General features: G+C 46.9%; 1 protein-coding gene across 1 annotated transcript in view; it reads right to left on the reverse strand.

Annotated features, from left to right (window-relative positions):
• RAI2 (retinoic acid induced 2) overlaps positions 1–16761 on the reverse strand; it is an 85370-nt gene extending 68609 nt beyond the window's left edge. The window contains exon 1 of the mRNA XM_004382819.1: positions 16619–16761. The gene's annotated coding sequence lies outside the window, so the exon portion shown is untranslated. The remainder of the gene's footprint in view (positions 1–16618) is intronic.

A 16761-nucleotide genomic window follows, 5' to 3' on the forward strand; every position in this document is an offset into this window, starting at 1 on the left:
TGCCTGGGGTCTTAAAAGCCTGTGAGCAGCCATCTAAGATACTCCACTGGTCTCACCCCTTCGGGAGCAAGGGAGAATGAAGAAAACTAAAGACACAAGGGAAAGATTATAGTCCAAAGGACTAATGGACCACGACTACCACGACCTCCACCAGACTGAGTCCAGTACAACAGGGATCACAACAGAGGGTCTCGGACTGAGCTGGAGAAAAATGTAGAATGAAATTCTAACTCACAAAAAAAAAAAGACCAGACTTGCTGGTCTGACAGAGACTGGAGAAACCCTGAGAGTATGGCCCTCAGACACTCTTTTAGCTCAGTAATGAAGTCATTCCTGAGGTTCACTGTTCAGCCAAAGATTAGACAGGCCCATAAAACAAAACGAGACTAATGGGCACAACAACCCAGGGACAGGGACTGGAAGGCAAGAGGTAACAAGAAAGCTAATAATAGGGAACCCAAGGTTGAGAAGCGAGAGTGTTGACATGTCGTGTTGTTAACCATTGTCATAAAACAATAGGTGTACTAACTGTTTAATGAGAAACTATTTGTTCTGTAAACCTTCAACTAAAGTACAATAAAAAAAAAAGAAAAAACAACAACACCACAGTCATTTTGCAAATTAAGATCTGAATGGTCTACTCCTACAAATTACTCTGCATTCTACTGCCCTTAAAGAAAAAGTTAAAAGTCTTTTCTAGCCATGGGTGCCAGAATGCATTATATAAAGAAATGTCTTCTTACCCAGGACCCAGTTTAAAATAATCCTATGTCTGGTTAAGGACTCGTAAGGCTCAGCTTCCAGCAGGACCAAAGAATGTGTTCATTCACCTGAAATTCACCTTAAATGTCTGGGTAAGACCTCAGATGGGCAGGACAACAAGGAAGATGGCCCAATCTAGTTTCCAAGAAAGCAGAATGGACTTCTCAGGCTCCTACTTTAAGAGAACCATTTCATTCGGAACCAGAGAAGCAATTTGAACAGGCTTGGGATAAGTTCTTGTGTTTTGTATTCCCAAGCTCCTACTCTGCTTAGTAGTGGCATCCTTATACCAAGTTTCCAGGCTGAACTGAATTTCCAATGCTTTGGCCCCAATTAGCCAAGCTGTCCATGCAACACCTCACCTGGCAGGGAGGGTGACTAGCTTGTCCCGGTTCTCCCAGGACTGTCCTAGTTTTAAAACTGTAAGTTCCATGTCCCAGGAATCCCTTCAATCCCTAGTAAAATGGAACAGTCAGTCACCCTACTGCCGCTGGGCCCAATCAAGGTGGGAACCAGTGGGATTACGACTGCCAGGGGCTGCTGACTGAAGGTGCTCCTGGCTGTTGGCTAGGTCTATCCATGTTTTCCCCGAGTGGTTTTAAAGGGCTCTCTGACCCACTCATTTATTGTCATTGCATCTCCTTCAGAACCCAAGGCTCAGAGGATTACATGGGCCAGTGTCAAGATTTTCTGACCACTCACCTAGCCTAGGCTGCTGTCATCCGTGGCTGGTCGGGGAGGGTGGGGCACAGGTACCCACTCTCTTCACCCTCCAGAGTTCCCAGGCCCACCAAGGGGCCCAAAAGAGAGAAATCACTAAGGGGCCCAAAAGAGTGAAACCAGGGTGTTTAGCCCTGGTGGTGCAAGTGGTTAAGTTATTGGTGGCTAACCAAAAGGTATGGATTACACCTTCAGTACGGATTACACCTCAACATAAAGAAAACAAAAATCCTTAGTTTAGAGTAACTAGTAAAAAAGGTCTGCCTTGAGCATTATGCTCTTTTAAGAACTATCTATATGGGCTCAAACTGACAACAGCAATTTGAAAGATCAGATAGGAACCTTAGGGGGCAGTGAGTTTATGTTAATGATGGAGGAACAACTCAGAAAAAGAGGCTGAGAATGGTTGCACAACTCGAAGAATGTAATCAATATCACTAAATTGTACATGCAGAAATTGTTGAGTTGGTGTATGTTTTGTTGTGCATACTCTCAACAACAACAAAAGAAAACAAAAATCCTCACAACTGGACCAATAAGCAACATTATGATAAACGGAGAAAAGACTGACGTTGTCAAGGATTTCATTTTATTTGGATCAATGCCCATGGAAGCAGCAGTCAAGAAATCAAATGACGTATTGCATTGGGCAAATTTGCTGCAAAAACCTTCTTTAAAGTGTTAAAAAGCAAAGATGTCACCTTGAGGACTAAGGTGCGCCTGACCCAAGCCATGGTAGTTTCAATCGCCTCATATGCATGGGAAAGCTGGACAATGAATGAGGAAGACAGAAGAAGAAATGATGCATTTGAATTACGGTACTGGTGAAGAATACTGAATGTAGCATGGACTGCCAGAAGAACGAACAAGTCTGTCTTGGAAGAAGTACGGCTAGAATGCTCCTTAGAAGTGAGGATGGCGAGACTTCATCTCCCGTGTTTTGGACATGTTATCATGAGGGACCAGTCCCTGGAGAAGGACATCATGTTTGGTAAAGTAGAGGGTCAGAAAGAAAGAGGAAGACTCTCATCGAGATGGACTGACACAGTGGCTCCAACAACGGACTCAAACATAGCAATAATTGTGAGGGTGGTGCAGGACTGGGCAGTGATTTGTTCTGTTGTACACAGGGTCGCTATGAGTCGGAAATGACTCAATGGCACCTAACAACAACAACAACAACCAAACGGTTGGTGGTTCAAACCCACCCAGAAGCTCCGTGGGAGAAAGACCTGGTGATCTGCTCCCATAAAGACTACAGCCTAGGAAACCCTATGGGGCGGTTCAACTCTGTCACATGGGGTCACTATGAGTTGAAATCGACTTGGCGGCACCTAACAACAACAACACCAGCTGTTACCAAGTCCCACAGAGTCTTCTTCTTCAATACTTTGAGAATTCAGCCACTTCCCTCCCCATCCACTACCACTCCTGCCACACAGCTTTTCAGTCTTCCTTTCCCCTTCCTACTCATTCTCCACTGGGAGAAAAAAAACAAACATAAATTTGATAATGTCACTAGCCTCCTTGAAACTGCTCAGGATAAAGTCCAAGCTCTTCATCAAGACTGACAAGACACCTCATGATCTAGCCCCGGCCCACCTTTTCTGCTTATCGCTCATAACCTGCCCTCCCACAGCACCTAACCTTTGCTACCTCAGTCTCCTCGTCTGCAAATGAAAATATCTGTTTCAAAAGATTACTGTGTGGTTCAAGTAGGATCACACATTAAATTCCTGCCCAGGTGCTTCAATTCCATCTTGGATCTGGGGAATTTGGAGTTTTTCACTCCCTTTCACAGAAGCGATAGAAAGGGATGAGGGATAAGGGTGGAGCATTTGGTGGTGTCCACTACAGAGGAGGGTGGCAAATAATAGATGTGAAGGAAGGAAAGAAGCATCCTATGTGGATGGGGGGGATGAAGAGCTTCATGCTCTAAATATCCAAGATGGAGCTGAGATCATGTCCAGTTGACTAGAAGAAGGTGATGAGTGATGGTGACAGAGATGAGAGGGACAGGGGTGTGTGACCCACTGATGTGCTCATATTTGCCAAGCTCTTTAGTGGGTAGATGTCACACAGCTAAATGGTAGGAAGATGGAAGTACTCAAAACACAAGAGTTTGACATTTCACCACCAGTTAATGAAGCCAGAACGCCTGTTAACTATAGACATGAGGTCTTGAGTTCATGCCTTTGAAGACTTGCTTCTGGAAACAGGCAAATCAGGTGACATTTGCATCTTTTTTTATTAAACATATTATCAGCATCCAAGTGCTATAGAGTACACTGCCAGGAGCCCAGGAGGGTTTAATCGGTATAGACTGGGATTAGAGCGAGCTGTAGGAAGGGCTGAGTGCTTAAGAGAATGAATGCTGCTTTGAGACCAAATCACACACACACACAAGATGCATGATTCTTGGCTTGGGGTGGGGTGGGGAGGTGCGGGGAGAATGAAAGCTGACATTCTATAGGAGAAAACACGGATTTGTGCACACTTAGAAAAAAGATGACTTCCACATTACTGTTTTATTTTACAAATACCCATAAGAAAAATAGCTTAACAGCAACTCTCACGAGGTCCCTCCTCAGCTACTTCTTTACTCCTGTTTTTTTTTTTTAACAAGAACATCTTCAGCACTGTTGAAATCTAGATCAGCAGTCACAGCGGCCACCATCACAGTCCCCTTCCCAGGGATCTTTCCAGGTCTTCCTTTGTCCCCTTGCTGCTCTCATGCCCTCGCCTCCAATCCTGCCCCATACCATCTGGCTTCTTGCCCTCCACATGGACAAAGACTTGACTAAGGCTGAAGAAAATAAGAGGGTTTGAAAGCCCAGCTTCATTATCTGCTTGCCTCACTCATTTCATTTCCTTTCTTTCCTAGCTGTCTTTTCTGACCCCTTTTAATTACAGAGAACAGCAGATCAGACAGCAAATGAGCCTCTCTGTCCATGCTGGTCCCCAGTAACCAGGATGGTCAGGCAACTCCTCGAGATGGTGCCTCCACCTCCACCCCACCTGGCTCTCCATCCCCTTCTAAGGAGCTCCTTGAAGCTAATGAACGTAGTAAAGAACCACTGCCAAGGGAGTGGCCACACCTAACTGTAGTCCGAATAAAGTTGGGATTGGGAGAGGGACATTTCCCCAGGAAAGCAGCGGGAAGGAAGATTATCCCAGCTGATCTGAGCCAGCGACTCTGCTCTCTGAAGAACAGGAGGCAACAGGTGCAATTTAAAATGCAGATATTACGAGTCCTGGTGGTACAAAGGCTAAGTGCTCAGCTGCTACCCGAAAGGTTGGCAGTTCGAACCCACCCAGCCGCAGCTCCACAGGAGAAAGACCTGGAGATCTGCTCCATAAAGATATAAAACCAGTGAAAACCATACTCATTGCCATCAAGTTGATTCCGACTCATAGCAACCCTATAGGACAGACTAGAATGCCCTATAGGGTTTCCAAGGCTGTAATCTTTACAGGAGCAGATTGCCACATCTTTCTTTTCTCCTGCGGAGCTGCCGGTGGGTTCCAATCAGCGACCTTTCAGTTAGCAGCTGAGCGCTTAACCACTTTGCCAGCAGGGCTCCTTCCCATAAAGATTACAGCCTTGGAAACCCTATGGGGCAGTTCTACTCTGTCCTATAGGGTCACTGTGAGTTGGAATCAACTTGACAGCACCCAACAACAACAACAAAGGTCCAAAAGACCAGCAGCGTCAGCCTTCCCAAATTCTCAGGCCTCACCCCAGACCTCCTGAATCAGAAACTCTGGGTGGGGTCCATGAACCTGTATTTAAACAAGCCCTCCACATGATTTTGGTGCACATGGAAGTTTGAAAACCACTAGTCTGCAGAACTCTGAGAAAGGGAGGAGCTGAGCAGTTTTGGGTTGGGAGGGTAAAGGAGAGATATCAAACCAGCGGGCATTAAGGACAGGTACAAATAAAGCAGTGAGCAGACGGGTGGAATGGTGCAGTGAAACAAGTCTACTCTAGAGCTGCGCTGGCTAATACAGTGGCCACTAGCCACATGTAGTCATTTATAATTTGAAATTAAATTAACTAAAAGAAATAAAAAATTGCAGGCCTCAGCCACACCAGCCACATGTCCAGTGCTCAACAGCTACATGTAGCTAGTGGTTACCATATTGGATAGCACAGGCCATTTCCAGCATCACAGAAAGTCTTGTTGAGCCAGGCTGTATAGAATCCCAGTTCTATCTCCTACAAGCTGTGTGACTTTGGGTAAGTTACTCACCTCTCTGAGCCTCCAATTCTTCCTCTGTATAATGGAGCTCATAATACACACCTATCTCATAGGATTGTTAATGGAGCGGGAAATAAAATAGTATACGTAAATCACCTGGTACAGCTGCCCGCCTATAGCAGGAGCTTGAGAAGTTACAGGTAACGTTGCTGCTCTGATGATTTTATGAGCAGTCATTGGAGATGTTTTCTAATGGAATGCAGAGTCTATATTGGCTAGGATGGACTCCTTCCACTACGTTTTAATTGCAAATTTCAGAGCTTCTGTAAGTGGCTCTATTTCTAGCAGGACAAGCCAGCAATGCCATTCTGAAGCAATATCCATTTGCCAGCAGGCCAGAAAGGTGGCATTCTAATCCAGAAGTGGTGTGCAAGAGACTTGTAGCAAGGCAACAACTCTTGAAGCTAGAAAGCCTCCCTTTGCTCAAGGCTTTTCTTTAACCACTAATACCACAATTCCTAGGAAGGTCTTACATTAGACTTGAAGCTTTGGTTTTCTTCATCTAGAAAGATCCCCAAGAATCTTGCAACCCTCTTGTAAACCTCCCTCCAGGTATAAAACCAAAACCCAGCCCAGAGCAACTGCACAACCCAGAGACTTCCCATGATCCCCTACTGAAGGCCAGACAGGACTATCTGAATGGGGAGCAGGAGGGGGAGAACGGGGTTGGAAAAATGGGGAAAGGGCTTCTATGTGGAGTTTTATTCTAATTCATTAAGAAACAGGCAGTCGCTGAATGTTCTGGAGCTAGAGTGATGGACCTAGAGAGATGCTTTAGCAAGAAGAAGCCGACACAGAGGTGGGGAACAGCAGCTGGGCGGGCAACAGTAGGAGTCAGGAAGAGCAGCCAGGAGGCTGGGAAACACCCAGGTGAGTCGTTTTGAGGTCTGCACTCAAGGTAGTGATGGGCTGAGGAGAGAATGAAGGTGAGAGACCCAGAGGATGAAGGTGGGTGGAGCCCACGTAAACCGGCAGTTGAGCTGACGTTGGGAGCCATGGATAAAGGGGTCTCAGCGTTGAGGCTGGGAGCTCAGACATTAACACATTAACATACAAGAGGCCAGTCTGGCCCCTTCAAACTCCTCTGAAGAAGCAATTCCATTCTACCCGTGGGCTTTGGGCACATCCAGCTCTCTGCGCGTGAGGAGTCAGATTCAGAAGAGTCTGAGTAAGGGACTCCGGGCAGCAGTTCCAGGACTCTTTCTAGGTTGGTTTTTGCAGTTTAGGAATCATAACAGAGGATCCCCTTCCGGATCCACTCAGGCCTCTTGGGGGAATCCCAGACTTTCTAATGGTATGGACCAGTAAAGTTTTTTAAAAAGTAGGGGGAGGATCCAATATGAGTTGGACAACTTTTTACTTTGTCAAATAAAGATGTTAAAATACAAATGCCATCTACTACTTCAACACCAAGAACAGTAGGAAAGGCTAGTTTCAGAATAAAGGGCAGTTCTGTAAAATGGAAAAGGTTTTCCTTTTTTAAAAAAACTATGCTTTCATTTTTCTCCCATTTCACCGTGAACGGGTAGAAATGTTGTCTGTCCCATCCAGGCAGTGGTCCACAAGCCTGGTCTGTGGGAACTGGCGGTTTATGTGACATTCCCAAATGGTTTCCCGTGTGGTTTCGGCTGTAAGCTTCAGCCTTGATGTCCCACATCCAGCTGCCTAGCTCCTTAGAGTAAAAATGAAGCTTGAGGTTTCTGGTGTGGGTGTGTCTGACATGGAAGGGCAGGGCAGAAGTGGTCTTTTCGAACCTTCTTAAAATGCAAGGGATAAGCTACAAAGGCTCCTAGGGCAAACGGTCTCCTATTGATATTTTCACATTCGATAACTTTATATTTAGACAAGTGAGTTACTGATTTTTTTTTTCATAAAAGGAAATTGCAGCCAGAGCTAATTGCTCAATCTGAAATGTATCTGGACATTGTTTAGATGTTGGAAAGGAAACAGTAACATTGCAGAATTTTAGCAGAAGGGAATTATTTTTTTTTAATTTAAACATAAATTAATTAAAAAAATTAGCCTGTATGTTTTTCAAAGCTTGGTGTAGCTAGTCAAGAGAGGACACCTATTTTGAGCCTTCCTGGACATTTTTCTTATTTATAAAATGCAAAAGAAAATTCATCGGCACAGGCTCAATTCATTCCCTTTCATTGATTTGTTAGCCGATCAATGGCCATTGCAATCTGAAAAAAAAAAAAATAATAACACCAGTTTCTATGAACCTTTCCAAGCGAGGCCGTGTTCAGCTAAGCTTAATAAAGAGAAAAACAGCAAGGACCATCTGGAAAACAGTCTTCCGGAGTCGCGAAAGATAGTGGCAGCCTTTGCCCAACCTGCTATAAATAAGTGTCTCGGGGAAAGAAAAAAAAAACAAAAAAAAAACCCGAATTTCAAATCTGTTTCTACTTAATACAGCTGCAATAGAGTTTATTTAGCTTTTCCCTATAGCAGGAAGACTGTTTGCATTTTTATGACAAGGGTCTAAATGTTTTTCACAGCCATTTCTATTGCCATTATTTTGAGGAACAACATACCACTCGGACCTGTCTGTTTGCTTCGGCAGCACACAGCGGCGGCCCCAGTGGCCTCTGCACCACAAAACTGGCCTCCAAAACCCAGATTTATGATCCTGTTTCCTCTCTCAGTGTTGCAACCATCACCCGAATCCTGGCCTGCAAGGGGCTGGCAACTTAGACTGACCAAGTGTCACGTGTGCTGCAAATCAATTATTTATCCGCCTGGCCCCAGCACACTGTGGATTCCTGCCAGCGCATTGCCTCTCCCTTCACGACAAGCAGGAAGACTCAAACTGCTCCCAGTGAAGGTTGACTGCTGGCTTGGCAAAGCCCTCCATGCTCACCTGTCCACCTTTCCTAAGCTTGCTAAGGAATCCCTCTAAATATGACACGCTGACCTCCTTTAGATATTGGATGGCTGTAAAATAAAGTGGCCTCCATTGGTTTCTGTACTGAACACTTGCTCATACCCCCCAGTAGCCCCCAAATGCCCATTCCACCCCTAGAGATGGGCAGGGGAGGGTTCATCCCATGACACCTTCCCTGTATAAGGCATGATCTTCCCCTCCAGCCTTCTAAGGGACCATCAGAAAAAAAATCACCCTGGGCTTGTCCTGGTGGCAACGTTTCATCTGTGGCTGTGGGCATGACCAGGTTCTAGCTGCCTGAAGGGGCCCTGCCGGTGTTATTTTTCCTGGAGGAGTCTCCCAGGCAGAATTGCTGCAAGGAAACAAAAGTGTGTAAGAGGAAAGAATTTGGGAGGGTTGGTGGGAACCACCTGAATTTCAACATCCAATAATTTTTGAAAAACGCTCCCTCTACCCAACGTTGACTTTCTGTCTCAAGAGTGCTGGATAACATAGAAAATTAGTGGTGGGTAAAAGGGCTGCTACCGTCCGAAATGGGTCTATTACACTGTTCTGAGCCGAGCTCTCACAAGCACACTAAAGGGCTAAATTAATCGGCTCCAGCTTAAGATGCTACCGGAGCAATGACAGTGGGGAGGGGTGGGAGTGGAGGAAGACAGCTTGGTGGCTTTGAAGTCAGGCCTGGAATCAGGTGCATATGAAAAAGAAATTAGGGAGGAATAAACCTGTTCTCTTTATGAAAAACCAGAGAAGCTGCCAGTTATTATCATGTGCCCCCAAATTACCTAGGATTTATTCAATTGTCGGCCTTTAAAAAAAAAATCCATGCTTATACAATCTTATAGACCCTTCCACCAACCTTAGAATTAAATCAGGCACATGACCCACTTTCAACTGTTAATTTATCACCCCACGAACGTATCTAAAAGTCAGAAGGGGAAATTGTGTCTGTTTTATTATTTCAAATTGAATTTTCTGAAAACCACAAATTACTTAGGAAATTTTGGTCTAGATCAGTGGTTCTCAACCGGGGGTGACTGTGCCTCCCAGGGGACAATTGGCAATGCCTGGAGACATTTTTGGTTGTCACACTGGTGGGGGGGATTATACAGGCATCTAGCGGGTAGAGGCCAGGGATGCTGCTCAACATCCTACAGTGCACAGGGCAGTCCCCAAGAACAAAGAATGATCCCATCCAAAATGTCAATAGGGCCAAAGCAGAGAAACCCTGCTCTAGATAAAGCCAGATGATGTTTGGCCTTGAACACACATCTTTGGCTGTTATCAAAGGGAGAAGAGCCCATTTTCTTTGAAATCTATGGTGGGTTTACATATATGTTGACTAAGGACACGTATACTCAATTTTCACATAAATAAAATAGGCTCTCAGTCTGAATCTAGCGACATCACAGAAATACTGTGACGATGGTGGGGGTAGGTACTGCGCATTTTAAATGCATATTTCATCAGTCTAAATGGATGGAAATTAATATCTCATAAAGTAAAATGTTTATCTAGTTATGTTTCATACAAAACCAAAATCAATACACTGTATCTTACCTGACCTGCAATTAGAGTTAAAAAAACAAAACAAAACAAACTAAAGGAAATGCCATTCTTTCTCATTTCTTCCTAGTCGGGTACACACTTCCGAGCACAAGGCATTAAAAAACAAACAAGTAAACAAACCTCCTCCCTTTTGTTTAAGCAGATTTTTCCAGTGCAGAAAAAGCTTCCTGAGTCATTCTGTTCTATTTGCTGTAGATTCAGTCATTCTTTAGTGTGCAAAACATGCAGCCCATTCTCTTGTTATGCCTGCCTGGCTCTCCCGAATGCCCTCAAAACTCGGATGATGAATCACATACTTTGGGCCCACTGTGCCAATTAATAGTAAGCAAAAGAATTCCACACAGTCAAGAAAGGACGGTCTGCCTGGTGTGTGGGGGTGGGGAGAGGAGAAGTGGGTTCCTGCAGCCAACTGCTTTCAGAGGGTCTTAAGGACAGGTGCTGAGAGTCCCTTGGCTCTGGAACATTCTATGTGGCTCTGCAGTGCCCCCAGTTTGGGAATAGGCTATGATCAGGAAAAACCTATGTTCCTAGAGTCAGCATAGAGCTTCCAGGCTTAACCACGAAGGAAAGAATGGCTGACAGCTACACCATTTCGACCCTTCCAGGCCACCGTCCCTTTCTCTGACTTAGAAGGCAAAAGTAGCCACACATGCAAAGGCAACAACAACAAAAAACGCCCCAGCGCACCCAGTCTTGGCTGCCAGCGAAGCCTGAGTCGGCTGCTGAAAAAGAACAGTTGCTACACTGCAGCTGGAGAAGCTTTTCCAGGGAACTGGTAATACCCTGGCTGTTAATGAATTATTTTTCACCAGAATGTCGGATTCTTCCTGTGCTCCAGTAAACAGTCTGCTTCTGGCATGGGAAACAAAACCAGCTCCTTCCGAGGAGTCCAAGGAGGTCAGCCAAGGGTCCCCTGTGGGGGCAGCCCCTCAGGAGCCAGAGCCACAGGCGCCTGACCTATAAATCACCACAGTCCCAAGTTCATTATTCTATCCCTTTCCATCTATTCATGCCATACCCAGCGCCTAGGGAGGAGCCCAGAAATGCCCAGCCATGGCTGTAATGACACCACAGTGCCAGCTGAAATCCTTCGCCGCAGCCCCCAGAACCTTTCTTTGGTCGGGTTTCCTCATCTACAGCACCATAAGTGTGTGAAACTGGGCTTCCTTGTATTTATTCTTTCTCCCTCACAGAACTTGTATTTATTTCCTTGCTCTCATTTTCATCAAAGTTGCCTGATGCCAGGCTGTTGTGGCTCCAGAGTCAGCAGAAGCCTCCTGTCTACACTTATGCCCCTGACACACTGCGAGGTGCTACAAGGCTGAAGCCGCCAGGTTACTGGGTAGTTAGCTCTAGAGCAGCGCTGTCCGATAGAAATAGATACGTAATTCACATACTCTAGCAGCCATATTTAAAAAAAAAACAGGTGAAATTCATTTTAATCCAATATTTATTTAGCCCAATAGATTCAAAACATTATCATTTTACCATGTAATCGATTAAAAAAATGAGATTTTTTTTTGTTTTAGAAATCCAGTATACATTTTATACTTAGATTGTTGCTGCTGCTGAGTGCCATTGACTCAATTCCGACTGATAGCAACCCCACGTGACAGAGTAGAACTGCCCCATAAGGTTTTCTAGGCTGTAATCTTTACGGGAGCAGATGGCCAGGTCTTTCTTCCACAGAGCCGCTGGGTATGTTCAAACCACCAACCTTTCAGTTAGCAGCCAGTACTTCACCGTTGTGCCATATCTCAATTTGGACAAGCCACATTTCAAACACTCAATAGCTACCTGTGCCTAGTGCTTATTGTATCGGACAGTGCAGATATAGAACATTTCCATCGTCATGGAAAGTTCTATTAGACTGTGCTGTACTGAAAGACCAAAAAAGCTTTTAGGACGAGGAGTGATAGGTGTAACTCAGCAGAGCCATATCTAAAGTATAGCAGTGCCCTGGGAGCCACTTGGGCGGGGGGGGGCGCCACTGAGCAGTTTCTATTCACCCAGTACGGCCCAAAGTCCTTCCTCAAGCACCACAGACACAGAGGAGTGGGGGGCGGGGGGGGCAGAGAAGTGCACTTGCGCCCAGCTGCAAGTCCAAGGGGGCGCCAGACCCAGGTGCGAAATGACATTCCGAGGCGCCACAAATATAAAGGCGGCTGACTGAGGCAGCTGGACAAGAAGGGGGAAGGCGTTTCTGCTGACATGTCTCTATCAACATCTATTCATCTTGAAATTGGGGGCGGGGGCGGCGCAACTTAGAGATTGCCCCTGGGCACTCTTTACTTTCACTGCCCCCCTGCAGCGACGCAACCTCAGTGCTTGCCACAGGCGCTGTTTTCTGTAGATACGCCTCTGGGTGTGAGCGAGATGTGTTTCCAAATTCTGTAATAGAATTATTGGAATTAATAGTTCCAGCAGAAAAAGAAATTGGAACTATTGGGATGTTCTCGGGGCCTTTGGTAGAGATTAAAATAGTTTTTTTTTTTTTTTTTTTTTTTTTGATGAAAGGCCCAGGGACCGCGCCTACCTTGAGGGTAGCGGAAAGGCCAGTGAGTATCATTATTACTCAAGGCATCTGTTCATTGAGCTGCCTCTGTCTTTGCTGTTCTCAGCTCTCAGGGCAGGGGCTGGGCCAGAAGATCACCAAAGTCACGTACCTTCCTTCAATAACAATTCTGGGTTTGCAATCTAATTTGGTGAAGCAGATACAGAAACATAATCAAATTACGTGCGCCTGGGTCTGCACATGCATGTGTGTGTGTGTGTGTGTGTGTGTGTGTGTGTGTTTTCTTGGCTGGAGAGAGAAGGAGGGTCGTGTGTAAAATCCAGAAGCACTAACATGGCCATCAAGACCACCTCCTCACCAGCTGCCATCAGAGCACAAGGGAGCGGGAGACTCCAGAGGCTCATCAAGAATTGTTAGCCACAAATGAGGGGACTTGAGTCCTGAAAGAACGAGATGCTGGGAACCCTGGCGGCTGATCAGGTGGGAGGGAGAAGTGGTAATCAGAGGCATTCTCCAAAGACAAGCGATGCCAACTCTCAAGCAAGGATGTCACCCTGATCCCCAAATCAAGCGTAATTCAGAATTCCACACAAGCTTTTGCACATGGGAAAGTGTAATTAGCTATCTTTCCCCTCCTGGAGAGCCTCCTTCTCTCAGGTAGACTCATATTCTGATTAGGGAGGCAGCAGAGTTAGAAATACCAGAATTCGAATCCTGGCTCCACCACTGGCTCCAAAATTTCTATAGGGGCTGAGGGACTTGTTTTGACAATGCATTTGCATAGCAAGTCCCCACCTTCTTTTGCTTTTGAGTGTTTATTTATTTGAGATGGTTGAGTCAAAAACACCTCACCCACTCTTTGGTCCCACCATGGACCTCTGGCTAATTTCTTAACCTGTCTGAGCCTCAGTTTCCTCATCTACAAGATGGGAATGATACTGCCCATCTCACAGGGATGTTGTAAGGATTAAAACAGGATTTGTCAGCACGGAGCCCTGGTAGTGCAGTGGTTATGAGCTTGGATGCTAACCAAAGGGTCGGCAGTTAGAATCCACCAGATGCTCCTTGGAAACCCTATGGGGCAGCTCTACTCTGTCCTATAGGGTCGCTATGAGTGGAATTGATTCGACGGCAATGGGTTTGGTTTTTGGGTTTTTGTCAGCAGGGAACCACCAAGGGCTAGAACTGGAGCATGAAACCGGGAACTTTGAGTCTCCAACCAAACATACCAATCTCTGGATTTCTCTCTGCTAGATCTTCCCAGCAATGATTTATATAGCTCCCTCCCCACCACCCTTCACTCCATCAGCCACATCATTTAGTCACTCAACTCTCATTGATTAAGCAGCAGTTGGGTGTTGGGGATTCTGAGATGAAAAGGCACAGTTTTTTCATCTTAAATAGTTAGGGACTTCCTTGGATCTATCTACTTAGCATATAAGCATGTACCCTGGGTGACTGGCCTAGCTCACGGGTGGGTACCATATTTTATGAATGGATAGGGGCTGAGAACTCTGACCATTGGGAGAAATAAATAAGGAACTTGGGGGAGGGATAGAGGGACATGTTGCTTCCTTTAAATCATAACCACCAAAGTCTGGCATCAGACACATGACTGGAAATTTCTCAGAGCCTCAGTTTCCTTATCCGTAAACTAATGCCTCAATCACAAGGAAGCCGTGACGGTTTCCCACGTGTGAAATGCCTGGCAACAACTACCCTCCTCTTCCAAATCTACGGTTTGGGGAGGAGCCAGAAACATACACTTGTTATTTTCTTCTTGTAGTTTCAGCGCACACTGTATGTGGAGATCTTTCTTTCTCATCCCAGGTCAAACGGATTAGAGGAGGCCAGTCCTGTCCTTAGTAGTCAGGTGATTAGAGCGAGAGCTCTCTGTCCCCTGGCACTACAGCACTCCCAGCAACACCTCCTCACACACCTCCCAGCCTTTTCTTTTTCTCTACTTGCATTTCAGATGGCCCTGTCTCGGTGGCCCTGTTTTCCAGGTTCCTTTCTTTGTTTATTTTACAGTTCTGGTCCAACTCCCCACCACCAAGTTCTTGCGCTGGGAACTGGCATCACCTGGAAAATGGTTTGCTCATTTGCTCCTGAGATGGGCAGGTTTTCCTGAGCCAAACCCCCTCCAGGAAGGCCAGGGCTTCTTTGCATAATAAAGGAAGCCCTGAGTAGCTAAAGGGTCCCACGGGCTGGTACCAAAGCAGCTAGTACCCCAAGTTCCAGTCTGCCTTGGGTGACATTGCCCAGGGAGCCCCGGTGATGCCCCTAGTGGGCATCTGTCAGGAGGGAGAAGCCCATTCCCAGGGTACTCTGTATGTGTGTGTGTCTGTGTGTGCATGTGTGTGTGTGTGTGTGTGTGTGTGTGTGTGTGTGTGTGTGGTGTGTAAGGGTGGGTAGCTTCTCTGAGCTCAGAGGCAGAGAAACTGGGCTGACTCTGTGCCTCCAAGCCCACCCCTGGCCTCTAAAAGCGGTGGAGCGCCCCATGATCACATTCAAGAAGACGTGAAGGAAATCCAACGAGTGGGAGCACAACGCTGCTCTGGTCAGCGGCTCCCCGCCCACTAGCCTCCCAACTAACTGTCCCCCTGCCATGCCACCACCCCTCTTCTGTAACAAAGACACATTCACGCTACATTTTCAAAGTTATCAGAAGTCTCCTGGTCAATTAGCAAATAATTCTGATGACTCAAAAGGCGGAAGAGAGACACGTAGAAAACAGTGGGCAAGATGAAAGCAGAGAAAACCTTGCCCAATTCTAAGCAAAGCAACGAATTATTTTCTCCCTGCTGGCTGCTTTTCTCTCAGTTCTAAAGAGAAGCTTTCAAGAATCAGCCAAATAAAGGGATCACACCAGAGGATGCGAGATAGTGCTAAATCAACAAAAACAAAGACCCAAACGAAACAGAGCGAGCCATGAGAATACGCGGCTATCAAAACTTTGTTTGGCCGTATCTATTTATCATCGCTGCACACCCGGGCTCTGCGGAATATCATTCTGTTGATGTCACTTATCCTCAGCAAAATATTTACACATCCTTCAAAACGCCAGATGAGGGGGGCCAGCCGCGCACTGCCGCAAGCCGCCCTGCCAGCCCCATCGCCCAGTTGTGGGCAGAGCAGAAGATGGGGGCCCCAGGCTGGTGGCTCGAGCAGGCACAGGTAAGACCCACCAACAGCTCCCGGAGCGCGGCCACCCAGGCGCTGCGCCCCGCCCTGCCCACCTCTCCCCTACCTGCCTCAGCAAGCAGCAGCCACCTCTCCGATACAGTGTCCGCGCCTCCTCCTCCTCCCCCCGCCTTTCTCATTGATTAAGTTCTCAAACCATTGTTGAAGCCGGGTGGCTTCTCCCTGGAAAACTGGGCTGAATTCATTACGCTTGCCCCTGCCACAAAAGGAATATTCATAAAAGTTTGGCAGGCAGAAAGGGAGGCTGACTGCGTGCCATGGGGTGGGTGACAATTCTCTCTGCCAAAGCCACCTTCTTCCTCCTGGCCCCATCCCTCTCGCCATCCATCCGTCGTACCCCAAACCTACTCCAGGGACTTCTGAGACGGAAACACAAAGCAGCAGCTGTTTGGCAACATTTCTGCCCCTCGCCAGCAACTGTGGTGGGATGCCATTTCCCCACCCAGGCGGAGCTTCCCCGGAACAATAGTCGGGCTTGAAACTGCAAACAAGCAAACACTCAGAACACAACCCCAACCCCGAAACAGCCACCGCGCGAAGCGGCCGTGAACTCGCCGCGAGGGCAAAGGCACCGCCGAGACGCTCGCAAAAATGCAGCGACAACGCCGCTCGGTGCCTAACATGGCAGAAAGCCCGAGCCGGCGCGGCCACCCGGGCTGGGCACCGGACGCGGGGCCCCGGGCGCCGGCGCGCACTCACCCGGCTCCGGGGGGCTGCGAGGCTGGCCGCGCGGCACAAAGACGAGCCCGGCGCGATCTGGCAAAAGCCAACTTTCCACCCGGCTCGCCAGGGCCGCCAGATACGTCAACAGGATCCATCTTTCGAAGGGCCTGGAAGACGCC

This window comes from Trichechus manatus, unplaced genomic scaffold, assembly GCF_000243295.1.
Source record: "Trichechus manatus latirostris isolate Lorelei unplaced genomic scaffold, TriManLat1.0 scaffold00100, whole genome shotgun sequence".
NCBI lineage: Eukaryota > Metazoa > Chordata > Mammalia > Sirenia > Trichechidae > Trichechus > Trichechus manatus.